Source organism: Arachis hypogaea, chromosome 1 (assembly GCF_003086295.3).
Source record: "Arachis hypogaea cultivar Tifrunner chromosome 1, arahy.Tifrunner.gnm2.J5K5, whole genome shotgun sequence".
Taxonomy (NCBI): Eukaryota; Viridiplantae; Streptophyta; class Magnoliopsida; order Fabales; family Fabaceae; genus Arachis; species Arachis hypogaea.
In genome coordinates, this window is record NC_092036.1 from 75,046,171 (window position 1) to 75,052,948 (window position 6,778).

The 6,778-nt window shown below is 39.5% G+C and overlaps 1 pseudogene; it reads right to left on the minus strand.

Moving 5' to 3' along the window:
• Positions 1-4,982: 4,982 nt before the first annotated feature.
• On the minus strand, positions 4,983-5,084 carry LOC112711511 (small nucleolar RNA R71; annotated as a pseudogene).
• Positions 5,085-6,778: the final 1,694 nt, after the last annotated feature.

A 6,778-nucleotide genomic window follows, 5' to 3' on the forward strand; every position in this document is an offset into this window, starting at 1 on the left:
AGAATGACTCTTGGCCCAACTCCCCCAAGACATACAAAAAGAAGAAATGAAGAAGGGCAACAAGCAGAAGAGGAGCAAGAAGCAGAGCAAGAAGGAGAAGAAGAGCAAGAAGAGCAAAGAAGTCCAGAAAGAAGGCAACAAGTTCCCAGAGACCCCATGGATATGAGCAGAATGCAGGAAATCATGGAAGGAATGTCTCAACAATACATGAGGTCTCAAGAGAGGCAAGAGGACTTTCACCTCAAAATGATGGACATGCAAAGGAACTTTGAATCAAGATTCCTAGATCTGCAAAGGGAACAGAATTTACAATTACAGGAATCCCTCAGCCACATATGCCAACACCAAGATGCCAATATCTTGGCAATCAAGGAAGCCACCACTTTGCAAAATGCAAGATACTCAGTTCAAGCTGATTACAACATCAGCTCTCAAATCAAGCTTAACTACATAGGGGAACATCTACACAAGATGGACCCAGCATTCCCATCTTTTGATGAGTATTTCAAAGGGAGAAAAGAAGGAGAAATAAACAAGGCGATGATCCTTGAAAAAGGAGTGGAAGAAACAATGAAAAAGGCTGGATTCTAGACAAAGCTCATGAGAAAAGATAAAGGAAGTACAAGCGGTCAAAAAGAGGTAAGAAGCAAGAAGAAGCAGAACCCCAAGAATCAAAAAGAACCAAGCAACAAATGAGAGGTGGTCTTGTTCCTTAATAATCAAATAATAGTTTATGAATTGTCTTTATGAGCTTTCTTTCATTTTAAGTCAATTTGTATGTTTGTTTGTTTACTGCTTTGAATAAAGTGAATGCCTAGATGTTTGGATATAACTTCACCTTCTTAAACAAATGCTTGCCATGCTTGTTCTGTTTCCAAAAAAAAGAAAAGTTTGAACAAAAGTAACTTGGCTCAATTAGTGACAAATCAAGTAGAATTAAGTGGTGGTATGCATGCTTGATTGTTTAGTCAGCTCACTGGAAATTGAGTGTAGAATTATCATTTTTGTGTAGAAGTTGAATACTGTCTATGGATCTTGATGAATAAATGTCTTTGGCCATGAAAAAAAGAAAGAAAAAGAAGAAGTAAAAGCCACTGAAAAAGGGCAACCAAAAAGCAAGAAAAAGAATTGAGAAAATAAGCTAGGCACCAATGGTTTGAACTTTTGAGACAAATGCCTGTAGTGTTTATGTATTAAGGATATGCTTGGATGAATAGGTTCGAAGGAGTGTTTCAACACTTGGTAACTTGGGTTAACTAACCCGGGATTATCAACCAAAAGTCCATTATCAAGAGCAACCTAAATACAAAACATTTAGTCACACAAAGAGGTGCTGGGCACCAATGTCTCAAGAAGAAATGTGAACTAAAATGCCTGTAGTGGATATGTGTAGTGCACTGATAAGAAAAAGAAAATGCCAAAGGCTTGTGCAACACATGACACTGAGCAAACAAGGAGCAAGGGAGCTCTAAGAAAAAGAAAAACAAAGAAAGGAAAAGTGCCAAGGACATAAGAATAACAAGAGGCCATAGCAGTGTTTGATGGATGCAATGAAAAAGTGATAATCTTATCTGATAAGAATGAAAAAGTGATGCTGCAACTTTCTGCATAAAACCCTTCTGATGAACTTCAAATGCTTGCTAATATAGCCAATGTAATTGCTTTCTGTTTCATACTTTCTTCTCAATTAACTCAGGACTTGCTTAGGGACAAGCAAGTATTAAGTTTGGTGTTGTGATGCCAAGGCATCTTGGGCTAGTTTCACTAGCATTTTTCTGTTAGTTTTAGTTGTTTTATGCATTTTCTTGAGCTTAAAGTAACCAAGAATGGTTAAATGAACAACAAAGTAATGAATCATCCAAACAGTGTAATTTTGATGCAAATTCCATGAGTTTTTAGTTATATTACTTGAATGCTATGAATGGATGAATTCTCATGAAATTTTGCAAGATTTTGATGCAATTGTTTGGATGATTTCAGGGAAGAGAGGCTAGGCAAGGAAGCAACAAAATCAATGAAGGAAGCTTGAAATTCAAATGGGACGTTTAAGCTCCAGTTTAAGCCTAAACTGGAGCTTAAACGCCAAAATTATGAGAAGAGAGGAAATGCTGTAACTGGCGTTTAACCTCCAGTTTGACCTCAAACTGGAAGTTAAACGCCAGAATGAGAAAGGGCACTAAGGAGCATTCCACGTTTAACCTCCAGTTTGACCTCAAACTGGAAATTAAACGCCAGAATGAGAATTGAACTAAGGGAGGCACAAAAGCATTTCCACGTTTAACCTCCAGTTTAACCTCAAACTGGAGGTTAAACGTGTTCGACACTTTCTTTTCTCACCAAGAAGCATTCCACGTTTAACCTCCAGTTTGACCTCAAACTGGAGGTTAAACGCCAGAAGCAATAGAGAGGCACCAGAAGAGTTCCACGTTTAACCTCCAGTTTGACCTCAAACTGGAGGTTAAACGTGTTCGATGGTTTTTCTCCTCCAGGGTGTGTTCTTCATTTCCAAGTTTAACCTCCAGTTTGACCTCAAACTGGAGGTTAAACGTGTTCGATCCTAATGGCCTCCAGGGGTTGCTTTCTTCATTTCTAAGTTTAACCTCCAGTTTGACCTCAAACTGGAGGTTAAACGTGTTCGATCCTAATAGCCTCCAGGGGTTGCTTTCTTCATTTCCAAGTTTAACCTCCAGTTTAACCTTAAACTGGAGGTTAAACGTGTTCGACTATGTACACTCCTGGGGTGCTTTCTTCCAATTCCACGTTTAAGTTTTAGTTTGACCTTAAACTGAAACTTAAACTTCAACTTAAACGCCACTCTTTGAAAGGGTTTCTGGGCCAATTATATTGAGGTTTAAGTTAGCATTGGAGCACAAATATTAACTTAAACCTATTATGGTATGAAACCCAATTGAATATCATAGTTTATGGGATTGGGCCTGAAGAATTGATGAGTCTGGAACTTCAAAATTGTTGAGTCTTGTGTCATTACTTGTTTATCACTAAGTTTGCTCAATGAATGTTACAGAATGGGATCACAGCCTCATCAGGATTATGGATCATAAACCCAAAGCAAAAAGGAAATCAGGGAAAGGCCTCAAAGCCCAAGAATCACAACAGAAGCTCAATTTAGAAAGTGTATAAATAGGATAGAATTGAAGTCAAGGGGACTTTTTTTTTTACTTTTGGACACTTGAGAATTTTTCATCAATTTTTCTAGTTTTGAATTCGGAGCTATGACTCACTAAACCCCTTTCATTGGGTTAGGGAGCTCTATTGTAATTCAATGAATCAATAATAGTTTTATCTTCTTCTTCAATCTTTTCTCTTGAATTTTGTTAGAAAGCTTCTCGATCTAATTCCATTGGGTAGTTGTCTTGGGAAAGAAACTACCCATAATTGGAATCCTTCGGAACCTTGGGAAAGGAATGGAGGATTCATGCTAGAGAAGCTTTCTCACAGTGAATTGGATTGGGGTTTGGATGGATATTGTGACATGTAATCCTACCAAATTGTGGTTCATGAAACTGTGTGGTATAATCAGTGATCGAGCTTCATCTCTTCTTATGAACATTTAAACCAAGGGATTGGGAATTTGTTTGTTTTTAGAGAGAATTGGTGAGCCAAGGAATTGGGATCCAATCATATAAGATTGCCAAGCAAGATTCAATGAATGCATTGGTCGAGGAAGAGATGAAAATGTTTTGATTCGGAGATCTCAATATCTCCTCATACCCAATGAACTCCCCATCTCTGATCTACCTTTTCTATTTACATTCTGCAATTTCAATTCATGCAAATCCTCCCCAATTCCCTTTTAATTTCAGCAATTTACTTTTCCGCACTTTAATTCTCGCAATTTAAGATTCAGTCATTTCAATTCCTTGCAATTTACATTTACCGCCAATTTACTTTATGCAATTCACACCCAATTCTTGATTCCTCTCAACTAATCAAACTTCTAATTCGAATTGCTTATTCAACCAATCCTTGTGGGATTCGACCTCACTCTATTGTGAGTTTTTACTTGACGATAACCGGTGCACTTGCCGGAAGGAATTTTGCCGATTGTGCAATTTCCTTAATCGTAGCTATACTCAGTTATAGCACATCAAGTTTATGGCGCCGTTGCCGGGGATTGGTTTTCGATTGACAATTCTCAAATTGGAAGTTAACTAGATTGAGCAATTTTTTTTTTGTTTTGTTAATTTAGTTCAAGTTACTTGTTGAATTTTAATTTCTGCACTCTGTTATTTGCTTTTTCTTTCTTATGCCTTTCATTTCGAGCAACTAACTCACTGACCCACTAACTATTTGAATTAATTCCTCAACTGCTCTAACCATACTCTTCCATTAACCAAGAGTATTCCACTTGGTTGTTGCTTGTGGTGTGTTCTTGTATGACAGGTAGGAGAGAAGAGACATCAACCCCTCCATATACCGAACCAGAGAGGACCCTTCATAGACTTAGAAGGGAAGCAAGAAGGAAGAGGGTACTGGGAGAAGAAGAATCTGAAGGAGAATCTGAGGACAACTTTGAGGAAGCTCTAGATCTCAACATGGATAGAGAAGTTCACAACCATGAGAGGGATGATGGAAACAATGCCATTCCTGAGAGAAGGGTTCTTGGTTCATACATAAACCCAACCTCTGGGAATTGTGGTAGTAGCATTCAGAAACCACCCATTCAGGCCAACAATTTTGAACTCAAACCACAGCTAATATCACTGGTGGAGAACCATTGTTCATTTGGTGGGAGTGCTAATGAAGATCCAAATCAACATCTCACCAAATTCCTGAGAATTTGTGACACAGTGAAGTCCAATGGAGTCCAGGAAGATGCCTACAAACTGCTCTTGTTCCCATTTTCACTTAGGGACAAGGCAGCTAAGTGGCTGGAATCATTCCCAAGGGACAGCCTAACAACCTGGGATGAGGTGGAGAGCAAGTTTCTGGCACGTTTCTACCCCCCACAAAAGATCAATAGGCTTTGATCTAAGGTTCAGACTTTTAGACAACAGGATGGTGAGACTCTCTACGAGGCATGGGAGAGTTCAAAGAGTTGACAAGGAAATGCCCCCAAACATGTTCCCTGACTGGGTGCAATTGCATATTTTCTATGATGGACTTTCTTATGAATCAAGGAAGGTTATACCATTCATCCGGAGGTTCATTGAACAGAAAAAAGACTGTGGAAAAGCCATTGAAGTGATTGAGACAGTGGCTGAGAATGAGTACTACTATGCTTCAGAGAGCACAATACTAAGGAGTGATGGAGCTGAACCATGTTGATACAATTCTAGCCCAAAACAAGGTGTTTGCCAAGCAACTAGCAGAGCTCACCAGGAAATTAGACACAAAGCAAGTGGCTGCAATACACACACAAGATCAAGAGGAAGTAAGCATTGAAGGAGGTGATTGGGAAGAGGCCAACTATGTGGGAAATCAACAAAGGCAACCATATGATCCACATTCCAACACTTACAACCCAGGATGGAAAAACCACCCAAACTTTGGGTGGGGAAACCAGCAAAGCCAACCACAAAACCACAAACCTTACAACCACAACCAACATAACAATTCCACATACCAAAACTCCAACCAAAGATCATACCAAGCCACACAAAACACTTACTCCCAATCACCATATCATGGCCAAAATAACCAACCTGCCCAACCTAATCCGAACCAACAATTTCAAGATCAATTAAACAGGATAGAAGGAAGGTTAGTAAACATGGGTCAGGACATAAGTGAGTTGAAAAACTTTAGGACGATGTGAGATCAACCTAAGAAACCATGGCGAAAAACTCAAGTGGATGGAGGCTCGAGTAGGAGAACTTTCTCAACAGGCCCCTAAGTCAACTGCAGTGTTCCCTAGTGACACAGAAAAGAATCCTAAAGGGGAACAAAAGGGAGTGAGATGGGAAGAATGCAAGGCCATCACCACATTGAAGGAAGTCTCAGAAGAAGACGGAATCAGACCCTCAGAAAAGGAGCCAAAAATCTTGAAAGAAAGTGTGGAAGAAGCTAAGCAGGAAAGCGAAACGGAGCAAGCTAAGGATATGCAAAAGGAAGGCACGCTGGAAACATACCAACCAAAAGCACCATTTCCTCAGAGGTTAGGAGGAGGTGAAAAAGGGAAAACATATTCAAGGTTCCTAGAGACATTTAAGTCTCTCCATATCAATATTCCCTTTCTTGATATCCTCCAGCAGATGCCTACACATATCAAGTATTTGAAAGAATTGCTGAGCAAGAAAGAGTTTTGAAAGGAGGACAAACTGTAATAATGAACAAGGAATGCAGTGCACTCATCAAGAAGGACAGAGTCTCTAAGAAAACAGACCCAGGAAGTTTCCATATCCCTTGCATCATAGGGGAAACAAAAATTGATAGAGGATTCTGTGATCTAGGAGCTAGCATAAATGTGATGCCTCTAACTCTTATGAAGAGGCTACAACTGAATGAGGTAAGATCCACTGATGTAATCATACAACTGGCTGACAAAACTCAAAAGCAAGCTGAAGGGGTAGTGGAGAATGTGCTGGTGAAAGTGGGAAATTATTTCTTCCCTACAGACTTTGTCATTTTGGACATGGAGGAAAGCTACCTACACCCTATCATTCTGGGAAGGCCATTTCTAGCCACTGCTAGACGCTCATAGATGTAGAACAAGGAGAGCTAATTTTGAGAATACATGATGAACAGCTCATTTTCCATGTTTTCAAACCTGCATCTGACCATGAACCAGAATCTGAAAAGCTAAGGATGATAGTAG